This window comes from Pan troglodytes, chromosome 14, assembly GCF_028858775.2.
Source record: "Pan troglodytes isolate AG18354 chromosome 14, NHGRI_mPanTro3-v2.0_pri, whole genome shotgun sequence".
NCBI lineage: Eukaryota > Metazoa > Chordata > Mammalia > Primates > Hominidae > Pan > Pan troglodytes.
The window spans coordinates 28,760,092-28,772,353 of record NC_072412.2 but is presented as its reverse complement, the minus strand read 5'-3'; the positions used below and the strand labels follow the sequence as shown (position 1 = coordinate 28,772,353).

At 50.1% G+C, this 12,262-nt stretch overlaps 1 protein-coding gene across 3 annotated transcripts in view; it reads left to right on the top strand.

Moving 5' to 3' along the window:
* Window positions 1-3,906: 3,906 nt before the first annotated feature.
* SLC7A1 (solute carrier family 7 member 1) overlaps window positions 3,907-12,262 on the top strand; it is an 86,874-nt gene continuing 78,518 nt past the window's right edge. Inside the window, exon 1 of one of the 3 annotated variants that reach the window (XM_009426802.4) lies at window positions 3,907-4,201. The gene's annotated coding sequence lies outside the window, so the exon portion shown is untranslated. Of the gene's footprint in view, window positions 4,202-4,452; window positions 4,474-12,262 lie in introns of those variants that run through there. The other 2 variants (XM_016925117.4, XM_016925116.4) reach the window with 2 other exon arrangements.

Below are 12,262 nucleotides of genomic sequence, written 5' to 3'. Positions count from 1 at the left end.
TGTCTTTGCAGACCAGAAGGTTTTAACTTTAATGAAGGCCAACTTGGCAATCATTTCTTTCATAGATAATGCTTTTGCTGCTGTATCTAAAAAGCCATTGGTAGATTTCCTCCTATGTTATCTTCTAAGCATTTTATAGGTTTGTGTTTTACATTTAGGCCTATGATCTGTTTTGAGTTAATTGCTGTGTAAGATGTTAAAGTCTGTGTCTAGATTTATTTTTTTGCATGTGGCAGTCCAGTTGTTCCAGGACCATTTGTTGAGGAGACTATCTTGTCTCCATTGACTTGTCTTAGCCACTCTGGATCAGCTATTTGTGTGGGTCTAGGCTACTGTTTGGGTTTCGATGTTTGTGCCCTCCAGACCTCATGTTGAAATTTGATCCCCAATGTTGAAGGTGGAACCTAATGGGAGGTATTCGGTTCACGGGTGTGGATCCTTCATGAAATGTCCTTCCTGGGGGTAGGTGGGATGGGGAGATGAATTTTCACTCTATTAGATGACTCCGGAGCTGGTTATTTAAAGGAACCGGGCCCTTCTCTCCTCTCCCTCTTGCTTATACTCTTGTCATGTGATCTCTGCACACACGCACACTCCCTTTCATCTTTTGCCATGAGTGGAAGCAGCCTGAGGCCCTCTCCACATGCAGATGTCCAATCTTGAACTTTCCAGCCATTAGAATTGTGAGCCAAATAAACCATTTTTTCTTTATAAATTACCCAGACTCAAGTATTCCATTATAGCAATACAAAACAAACTAAGTCTATTTCTGAGCTCTATATTCTGTTCATCTTTATACACATTTTTCATCCTTACCATGAAATTCGTATGTATCCAGCAGGTAGTAAAATTCTTATTTCGAAAATGAGGAAACTGAGGCACAGAGTGAACAGGGCCCCTCTCCCCAGGCCAGCAGCTGGTTAGAATTGAAACCCACATCTGTCTGGCTTTGATTCTGTGCACTTTCCTTGCCCCGAGACTTAGTATGTCAACCTTAACCTTAGATGTTGCTCTCTAGGGCCTAAATTGTAGCATCTCCCTTTCTTAATGGTTGCTGGAATCTTGGGCAGCTGCTCTTTGATTGTAATCAAGGCTGCCTGTCACTCACGGTTTCTCTGAACCTGTAATGTGAGTCTTGACCTGCCTAAAAACTGGCTTTGCTTAAAACATGTAGCCCTCTTTATCAGCATCCTCTAATTTTTTGCTGAGATCTTGTGCGTAACTATTTTTTCCCTGGTTCATACTGAATCCTTTTTGCTGAGAAGTCACTTGCTCATGGGGCTTGTCTTATTGTCTTTTTGAAGATAGGACCTTGCTGACTGGGATTGCTAAACGGAGCACAGTGCTAAAAATCTCCTGGGTTAAATTTCACCATACTCCCATCAGGGCCTGGAGCACTTGCTCTCAGAATTTACAAACATTAACTCATGTTGGCGCTCTGTGTTGCCCAAGGTGAGCATCTCTACAATTTATGAAATTCTATTTTACTGCCAGAAGTCAGCAAAGAGAAAAAGAAAGAAAGACAGATAGGCAGAAAGAGAAAATTCCACAGTCATATTTCAAACACCAAGGGATAGATTTTTTTCTCAAGAATATAAGATTTACAAGCTCCAAATAGGAGTGAAATAGTTTGCAGAAGCTCTCACAGCAAATGAACTGGTAGAGTTCAGATTCAAATCCTGATCTGGTGCCAAGGGCAAAGCAGGTGGTCTTTAATCCTACCAGGCTTCTCTCTGTGAGAAGGGGACATGCTTACTGTGGCCTCAGCAGACAGAGTAGGCTGTGTGGGATCTGGGAGATCTCCTTCTGTGAGTGGAGGGCATCATTTCACCACTGTGCAATTGAACTAAGATACATTGTTTTATTTATTTTTTATTTATTTTTATTTTTATTATTATTTTTTTGAGACGGAGTCTCGCTCTGTCACCAGGCTGGGGTGCAGTGGTGCGATCTTGGCTCACTGCAACCGCCGCCTCCTGGGTTCAAGCGATTCTCCTGCCTCAGCCTCCCGAGTAGTTGGGACTACAGGCGTGTGCCACCACGCCCAGATCATTTTTGTATTTTCAGTAGAGACGGGGTTTCACCATGTTGGCCAGGATGGTGTCAATCTGCTGACCTCATGATCTGCCTGCCTTGCCCTCCCAAAGTGCTGGGATTACAGGCGTGAGCCACCGTGACAGGCCAGATTTGTTGCTTTAAAACAAAGCATATATGGTGGCTTACTATGATGTCAAGCACTGTTCAAAGCACATTACAAAGCTGGGCAGGATGGTGCTCGCCTATATTTCCAGCTACTGGGGAGGCTAAAGTGAGGCGATCGCTTGAGCCTAGGAGTTCAAGGCTGCAGTGAGCTATGATGTTGCCACTGCACTCCAACTTGGTGACGGAGTGAGACCCACTCTCTAAAACAAAGACAAAAACACATTTTACAACTGCTAAGCCATCTGCATGTGTTCATTAAAACTTTTTCTGGGGACTTTTTCTGGCTCATCCCTGTAGTCCCAGATGCTAGGGGAGGTTGAGGCAAAATGATCGCTAGACAGCTGGTATTTGAGGCCAGCCTATGCAACATATCAAAAACCCGTGTCTATATGTAGAAAAAATATTAACTAGGCGTGATGACACAAGCCTGTAGTTCCATCTGCTTGGGAGGCTGAGGCAGGAGGATGGCTTGAGCGTGGGAATTTGAAGTGAGCTATGATTGTACCACTGCATTCCGGCCTGGGTGACAGAGTGAGACCCCTGTCTCTAAAAAACAAACAAATGACAACAGCAACAACAACAGAACACTTTTTCTGAAGCTAGCACCATGCAGTTATGTACTTTATAAATTGCTAGTCTAATTCCAAGGGAATAGTTCAGCAGCTGATATTTGAGAAGGACCTGTAGAAAGGATTCAAAGACCACGGACACCGTCCACTGTTTTTCTGTTTTCCTACAAGATAGAAGAAGGATGGCATTATTAATTTATGCCCTGCTTACCTATCCCAAGTCCCAGATCACTGGATCTTTAAAGATTATGATTCTCGCTTGGCTTTTGGTACAAAAGGAGACAAGGAGGGAGCTTAAAAGGTGAGCACGGTGTGATTCAGGACTGAAGCTTCTGCCACTTCCTGGGGGGTAACTGCAAAAGAGAGCCGTTCTGACTAGCCGTTTGTGCATTTGCCACTGCCAAGGGGGCACAGGTAGATTCAAGCTTTGGGGCTCTTCTGACAACTGGCAAGGATAAGGTATTAGCAAGGGCAAAGGAGTAGTAATAAAATAATCCAATAACAAAGACATGAAGATTTATAATAATTTTTAGGCCGGTGCAGTGTTTCAGGCCTGTAATCCTAGGGCGCTTTGGGAGGCCCAGGCGGGAGGATCGCTTGAGGCCAGGATTTCGAGGTTAAGGTGAACTGCGCTCCAGCCTGGGCAATAGAGTAACACCCTGTCTCTAAAATGAAAAGAAAACAGTTTAAACCTTTTAAGTGCATACCAAATCTTTTATTTTGGAGAAGGAAAACTGGTCTCGAGTTCCGTGTGAGCTCCCTGGGGCCCGCCGGGAGGGGGTTGGCACGGCCGGACCTGCAGCACTAGTTCTGGCCAGGGCGCTGTGGGATCTGCAGGGGACCACAGGATGCTGTGGCGCGGTGCGCTCAGATTGGCGGAGAAACGGCCACACGCCTACGGAGCTATTGCGAAGGCGAGCGGAGGCGCAGCCCGCCCGCCCGCCGCGGGAACCCCAGGTTGGGGCGCTGGGCGCGCGAAGACTCAGCCGCCCCGCCCACCAAGGGCGCGTCGGTCCCCGGCCGCAGCCTCTGGGCTGGCAGCCGCCGCCGCGCCGCGCTCCCATTGGTGCCCGGCGGTGACGCGGCCGAGCGGGCTGGAGCTGCCTGGTCCGGGGGCGGGCGCGGGGCGCGGGGCGCGGAGCGCGAGGGGCGGGGGCCGGGCGCACTGCTGATGAAACCTGGCGCCGGAACCCGCCAGCCCTCGGCGCCCATTCAGTCAGCGCAGGCAGGTGTGAGCAGCGGGTCAACTACCTGGCAGGCGCGCACGCGGCCGCGGGCTCCCGCTAACCGCAGCCTCCACTCCTCTCCCCGCGCGCCGCGCCCCCGCCCCGCCCCGCCCGGTCTCCCCGGCCGAGCGTCCGTTGGTCCTTGAGTGCGTCCGACAGTCTGTCTGTTCGCGATCCTGCCGGAGCCCCGCCGCCGCCGGCTTGGTGAGTGCCCGGCCCCGCCAACGCAGGGGGCAGCTCCTTGGGCCCGGGTCATCACGGAGGGGGCCCTGGCGCCGCGTGGGGCCGCGGCAGGGCGGCGCGGGAGTGGCGAGGGCCCCCGCGCCGGGAACGCTGCCATCATCTGGGAAGGGCCAGGACCAGGGCCGGGCGGGCCCCGGAGTGGGCGAGCGGGGCTGGTGCCCATGCGACTGTCGCCTCCACGGAGTCCATTTTGGCTCCCTGAAACCGCGGCGTGGTGCATGATGCAACACCGAGTGAGTAAGCGTGGGCGATCTGGCGATGCCCGCTCCGCGCGCCTGTCCGTGGACCCGCGCGCCGCTACGCACGGGGTGGTCGGGGTGCGTAGGCGGGCGGCGGGCACGGGGGCCAGCCTGGGAGGCATACGGAGCCCGCCGGCGGCGAGGAGACCTTCCCTTACATGGCGCGGTGCAGAGCACCCCGCCCCACCACGAGGTCCGGGGATGTGTCATCAGCCGTGGGTGGGGACCCTGCCCGGCCGCCCGGAGGGTGGTCCCGCGGCAGGTGGCCGGCCCAGGGACTCTGCTGCCATCCCCGCCCGGTGGCCGCCCTGACCTAGGGCGCCTGGCTCTCCGCTTGTCCCTAGAACCCGGGACGCGCCGCCTGCACCTCTCGTCTGGGTCCCCAAGATTGCTTTGAGGAAGTCTCCCCTAGGTGGGCTTCCTTGTGACCCAGTGTGGCCTGGAAAGGCCGGGTTCCTCAAGCCCTCCACATGGTTTGGAATGAGAGGAAGTTCTTCCGCCTTTAGCAAGACACCGTATTCTCAGGGTGTTCCTTTCTGCGTAGTAGAAAACTTCCCAGGCATGGGCAGGTCAGAGTCATTCTAAAACCTGCGCGTACACAGAGCGGCAGCTGCACTGTAGTAGTACTACAACAGCCTGCTGGTTCAGCTCCTGACCCTTTCCAGGGGATGGGGGAACCAGACAGCAGTTGTGTTTGACTTGTGTGACTAGGATAGTCAGACATGTGCCTTCAGGAAAAAAATAAATAAATAACCTACATTTCCCAATACTCACGTCATCACCGCCATGCCCTCATGTGTTGGGTTTTAGTCCAGACATAGTTACCAGATGGTTGAGATTTCAATCCCAGGTGTATCTCCCTAAAGAATGTGCCTTTTATCTTACTTACGTTCGACTAGTAGAATTGTGTATGTCGGCCTCTGGCCGAATGCCCTAATTGTATTTAATTCGAATTATAATTTATCTGGGATTTTTCCTAACATTTCTTGCCCTTTATGTTTGGTTCAGATAATAGGAAACCATGATACATTTATTCCTCTGGTATTTTTAGTTGGTCTCAGTGGAAATTACCATGATTTTTATATGAACACACCCTCCTGTTATTAAAACAAAAGGTCTTATTTAAGTCACACGAACAGAATAGAAACTTAGGGGAAAGGTCAACAATAGATTAAAATGGTTTTAAAAATAGGTTTAGCATATTACGATCATGTTTAATTATTATAAAGGTAAAATTCAAAGGATGTCAAAGGAGTTTTGAGTAAAGAGGAAAGGGCTTAGTAAGTAGATCAGAAATGTACTCCCTTGTCTGGGTCTGGATCCTAGAGCCACGTGCTCCTGTACATATGATTACTTGCTTTAGGTGAAAAAAAAAAAGAAAGGCTTGAAAGACAAGATTGTTGACTTCAGGGAGTTACAATTTTCTATTTGGTAGAAGAACTCATTCTTTGATGGAATTAAATACCTGTTGATTGATTATTCTGGTCTGTAGTTTATTTTAACCAAAGTCCATACAAATAGATAATTATGTTGGAGGGCTCAGAATTATGTCCAATTAAATTAATCCTTTCTCATTATCAACCATGTATTTGGAGGGATTGCTATTAATCCTAGGGACAAATTTGAAATGTGAATAAGTGCATCCTTGTTATGGAGAAAAATATTGTTTCCCTCTAACCTTGGAGATACTTGAGTCTCGGAGTTATCTCTTCCAGAGGCATCTTCAGAGATGCCTATCACTCCACCTGCCTCTTGGTCCTCACTCCAAGCAAGACCTTCCGATAGGATGTGGTGTTTTTCTGTATAGTTGGCCCCTGCAGACCTGGATAGATTTTAAAGGCAGATCCAATAGGATTGGCCGGTGGATTCATGGAAGGACGAGAAGGGTCAAATATGACTCCAAGCACATCGGAGTTGCTGTATTAATGAGATGGGAAGGCTGAGCAAAGAACATGTTGGATGGAAAAGGGACTTTTTGAAAGTCACAACTGACCTTTTTAGAACTCTTATCCCCAGGGTCAGGGCTGGAAGATGTATCTTCTTGGGGCCCCTCTCAGGTGCCTGCCTGTGTGTTGCAGCCACCCGTCCAGGCTGCTGGCCTCCTTCCCCTTCACCTAGCTTTACTGGCTCCTCTCGCCAAATCTGGGGGGTCTCTTCAGCCTCTGTCTCCTTGCTGCCCATGGCCTCCCTTTGCTCCCCTGCCGCCTTCTAGTGGGCCGCCTGGTGGTGGACTTGTCCTGTGGGATGGAGACCCTCCATACATGGGGTTCAAAGGTCCTGGGGTATTCCTGGATCTTCAGGACATCTGCCTACCCTCAGGTTTCCCAGGCCTCGGGTGGGGAGGCATCAGATCCCTGGCCAACCTGCTATCCACCCCAGGGTTTAGACCTCTCTTCCAGTGAGGGAACAGAGTAGTAGCTTCATTTGTGGCAGATTATCTGCCTTGTGATAAACTTTAGTGGCCTCCCTTTCTGTTTTGCCATAATCTGCCTCCTCCCCCACTCCCATACCCATCTACAAAGCAGCCTTGAAAATAACCACCCCTGTGGTTCAGTGTGGGTCATGATCTGTCAATCCAGGCTTAGTACATTTGCCAAATGGAATTACCAGAAGGATGGGCATCAAACTGGGAAAATGATTTGGTGGCTTGCTAGCCGTGTTCCTTTTTCTCCCAAGGCATTCGTTCAGATGTGCAGCGTTGGCAGACCCAGGGGATGCCATTTACCTGGCCCACTTGTGGAGATTTGGTCATCCCAGGAACATGGGCTTCAGAAAAGATGTTTCTGGGCTTTGGACCAGATTCTGGCTGGTCTGTGGTTTGCCCCTCCTGCCACACCCAGTGGCTTTCATTGGGCTTTTTTCCTCTAGTTATTGTCAGGAACAGTGGGGAATGGCAGGTATTGCATTTAGTGAACACACTGGATAACTGGAATCAGAGCCGTGTGACTGAGGGAAGAGGCCTTCACAGCTTCAATGCAGAATGGGATGATTATCTGCCCTGAAACGAAGGATGCTGCTTTGAGGGGAGTTGGGACCAATACTGGGAACAGCACCGCTCCTGGCTTCTCTGGCTTTGCTTCTCTCTGAAGTAATTTAGACTTCGTGAACCTTACATACTGGCTCCATCTGTATATTGGGAGAGCCTGTCCCTCTCAGCCTCAGAGTAGTGAAGTTAGGAAGCATGGAGTCCACAGTGTTCTTTGAAAGAATCAAGGCACCAAGTCCATGCATTTACATTTCTCTCTTGAGATCAGTCCTTTTGTTAGCAGCCTGCAATTCTGACCACGGCAACCAAAAATTTCTGACCGTGGCAACCAAAAATCAAGCGCAAGGAAACCTGGGGGTTTATTTGGAGGTGGGAGAGGATGTCCCTTCTTCTGGTAGGACTGTGTCTGGCTACATTGTCTTTCCATTTTTTTCTGATTGTCCCCTTGCCCCCCTCCCTTTTCTGGGGGCACAGAGGGCATGGCAGTTTTGTTTCCTAGCTTTCCATATTCCTACTGCAGTGCTTTCTTCAGAATACTTGTTCAGATCGGATTCTTCGCTGTGAGGACAACCAGCTGCTTTCCTGTTTCTCTAAAAGTGGATCCCACACTCCCGTGTCCTGCACAGTGAGTTCTGTGTTGTAGAAACCATCTAGCAGTGGTGACTCAGGGAGTGGCCTCTGCTCGGTATGGGGCCTCTGCAACATGAGGTTATGGGGCCTCTACGCTGTGGGGTCAAAGGAGACATCATGATCCCTACGGGCAGAAAGAGCAGAGCCCCAGAGTGGGTTCCACTTACGGGGTCAGTGTCTTTTCTGAGATATTCCTCGGAACCACATTTAAATTCTTTTTCATATTGTTTGCATAATAATTGGCTTCTAGTGCCTACCTTACAGGACTGAGAGGATTTAAATGAGATAATCCATGTTACGGATTTAACACAGCCTCTGGCACAAGTCTAAATGTTGCATGTAAGTGTTAACTATTATACTGGAAAGAAGGCTCAGTTCCTTGATTTAGGTGTGGGAGAAAAATATATATATATTTTGAGATAGGGTCACACTCTGTCACCCAGGCTGGAGTGCAGTGGTGCAGTCACAGCTTGTATTAGCCTCCACCTCCTGGGATCAAGTGATCCTCCCACCTCAGCCTCTGAGGTACCTGGAACCACAGGTGTGTACCACCACACCCGGCTAATTTTTATTTTGTATTTTTTGGTAGAGAAGGGATCTCATTAAGTTGCCCAGGCTGGTCTCAAACTCCTGGCCTCAAGTGATCCGCCTGCCTCGCCTCCCTAAAGTGCTAAGTTTATGGTCGTGAGCCACTTAGCCTAGCCCTGAGAAAAATAATTTTTACAACAACTTAATTTCGCTCTCTCATTTTACCAAGGCATTAAAATGTTGTGCTCTTTCCTTGGGTGTGTGTCTAAATTAGAAGGGGCAGACGTAGTCCCAGGGTGCTGGAGGAGGGATGCGGGCCTCTGAGGCATCTGCTGACAGGTTCACCATCCCATCTGGTCCCAGGTCTGAGGGAAGGAACAATAGTCTCTGGGCTGTTTTGGCTCTGAATGCCTGGATGGACTTGAAGCCATCTCTCTTTGGAATCCTGATGTCTCCCTGAGCATGGGGTGCAGGTTTGCGTAGGACTCAGACCCATGCACCTTGGGCTCAGTGACTTCTAGGACCCCTGGGAAACAGAGCTCTCAGCCCCTTTCTTAGTGTTTGCTGTGTGTGGGTATGTGTATGTGTATGTGTATATGTATGTGTGTGTGTTTGGTGGGGGGCAGGACGGGAGTGACTGCCCTGGCTATAGTCATCCCAAACATGTTGTTCAAATTACTCTGAAGCCCTTGGGTTTTAGAAAAAGCAAAGCTGAAAAGCTGAAACCCTGGGCCGTGTTTCCCACCTCACTCATCCCGTGCTTGGGTCTGTAGGATAGGATGTCTCCATACAGCACAGGGGTGGTGGGCGACACCCACCTGGGGGCAGCAGTGAGAAGGCAGGGGCTCATCCTCCCCACAAAGTGGTTGGAGTTGATCTGTTATGGACGTGTTCGAAGTGTTCTTCTCTGCATCTTGTCTTCTTACTGAGTGCCATTAGCCAAAGTCTGTTAGGCCAAGTAGGAAGGAAGGGAGGGGCCCTGGGGCTAGGTAAGATCAATCATTGCAAGCACTTATTTAGTGCTCACCATGTACTCTGCGCTTTATCTTTGTTTCATTTGAATCTTCCTAACCACCCAGTGGGGTCGGCCCTTCTGGTTTGACTGATGGGGAGAGGCAAAGGCAGGTGGCCCACGGGCACACAGGTAGGCAGTCAGTGGCAGAGTGAAGATTGGAACCCAGATGTCTGCCTGTACCTGGACTCCAGCCTGTCTCGGGATAGGCCTGGCCTGGCCTGCCCTGTGTACACTGAGTGGGAGGCAGACAGATCTGAAGCCCATCTGCCTGCGTCCCTCTGTTTCTGGCTGAGTCCGGGTGGTGCTGGCACCGGTCACCCGCCCCAACGCTGGAGGGCACCCTGCCTCCCCTCTCTTTGCCCTGATTTCCCTCTGCTGTCTCTGAACGTGAGTCTTCCCCCTCCCAAGTCCAGGCACCTGGCACAGCTGGAGCCCTGGGGTCCTTGGGGCAGCTGCGCTGGGATGTGGCCAGTGTCAGGAGCCGGTGTGTGTGACAGAGGTTGGGCTGCATTCTTTCTGGGTCAGTAGTTTGGCATTTACATCACCAGCCTTTGGCTGGATGCACTGCCTCCTGCCCAGACCACAACGGAGCCTTGTTTGATTTATCACCATCCAGCCATGCCCACACTCCACCTCCATCTCCACCTGGGGAGACCCCTTTGCAGGGGGTCTTGTGGAAATCAGAGACTGTTCGTAGGGGAAAGTCAGCTTCCTTTTCTGTATTCCATCCTTCTTAAGGCCAGCGGCCGCTGTCATCCTGCCCTTGGCTTGGCTTTGCTGATTTCCACAATATCTTGCGGAGGTGCCCCCTTTCCTTAGAGGATGCATCTTTAACACTCTCAGAGAGGCTGGGGCAGGAGCTGTCCACACCAGGGCCTGCAGCAAGGGCCCGTCTTCCCCAAAGTGACTTGGGAGTGTCTTCCTGGCCCGCAGCTTTTCCACAGTGTCAGGGACGCCTCCTGCCCTCCCTTGGGATGAGGCCTGGTCTAGGAGCTGGGGGCGTTAGGGTGCAGTTTCTGGGACCCAGTGAAGGCCCCTGGGAAAGACTGGCAGTTAGAGTTAGGAGAACTCTTCCCTCATCCCTTTTGCCCTTCTCCTTTTCCCCTTTTCTTTTTCAGCAGTTTTTGGATAACATTTCAAACTTAAAGAAAAGTTGCAGAGGCCAGGCATGGTGGCTCATGCCTGTAATCCCAGCACTTTGGGAGGCTGAGGCAAACAGATCACTTGAGGCCAGGAGTTTGAGACCAGCCCTGGCCAACATGGTGAAACTCATGTCTACGAAAAATACAAAAGTTAGCCTGGTGTTGGTGGCGCATGCCTATAGTCACAGCTACTCGGGAGGCTGAGACACAGGAATCACTTGAACCCGGGAGGCGGAGGTTGCAGGGAGCCGAGATCACACCACTGCACTCCAGCCTGGGTAACAGAGCGAGATACTGTCTCAAAAAAAAAAAAGAAAGAAAAGAAAATTTGCAGGAGTGCAAGGAACTCCTGGGTACCCTCTCTCAGATGCACAGGTGGGTTATGTTTTGCCTCCTTCTATTCTCTCTCCACCCCACACAAACTGACATGCACACAGACACATACATTTTTTTCTGAACCATTTGAGAGTCAGCTGAAGATGTCATGCCATTTTAATTGCCCTCTATACTTCAGTGTATATTTCCTAAGAACAAGGATCTTCTCTCACATAATCATGGTACAATAGCAAAGTCAGGAAATTTAACATTAATACAACCCTGCGATCTAGGCCACTGTCCATATTTGACTTGCAGTCGTCCACATAATGTCCTTTATAGCTAAGTATTTTTGGGGAAGGAGTTTTGCAGTGTGGGGGCTCTTTCAAAAGAGCTGTGATTTTCTACCTCATAAGCCTTTTTAAGAAAAAGTGTTTCTAAAAGTTAGAATGTTTGTTGTGGAAAATTTGGAAACTACAGAAAATTAAAAGAAGGAGAAAATAAAACGCATTCATAATTCCAGCTCAGAGGCTGAGTGATCAACCAGAAAGGTGGTGGGAAGACTTTCTCAGCTCCTTCAGCTCTGGTGACCTGGCCACACAGACTCGTGATCCCTCCACCACCCACACACTAGTCAGGAGCCCCGCAGCCGAGTCCTGGGGCTGTGGGAGGAGCCGGCCCCTGTCTGGAGCTGACGGTCTTTCATGCTCCTGCCCACCCCTTGGGCAGGTGCCCACCGAGCAGGCGGACTTAACCAGCCTTGATGGTGCCTTTGTGGTGCATATCCTCCAGGTGGGGAAGGGTGGAGATCGTTAATAAATATCCAGAACTTGTTTGAGACTTGAAAAGAAATGTTGCAGGCCTACTCTTGTCTGGTCTATACCCCTTGCTTCCTGGACTTGGCAGAGGTTAAGGATGGGGCCTGGAGCGTGATTGAGGGAAACAGCACTGGCCCCATATCAGTGAGCTCTTGGGTGCTTCAGGTGGTTGTTAGACTTGCCTTTTAATGAGCCTCTTGGCCCCTACCAGTGGGCTACGGAAGAAATAAAATGTGAAATTTTACCATGTGAAGTTTGCTGTTTGCCAATGACTGTGCTTCTCAAAAGTTCCTAGGGAAAGGTTTTAAAACTGGTGCAGGTAGTGAAGTTTGGATCTCGCTTCCCTGCT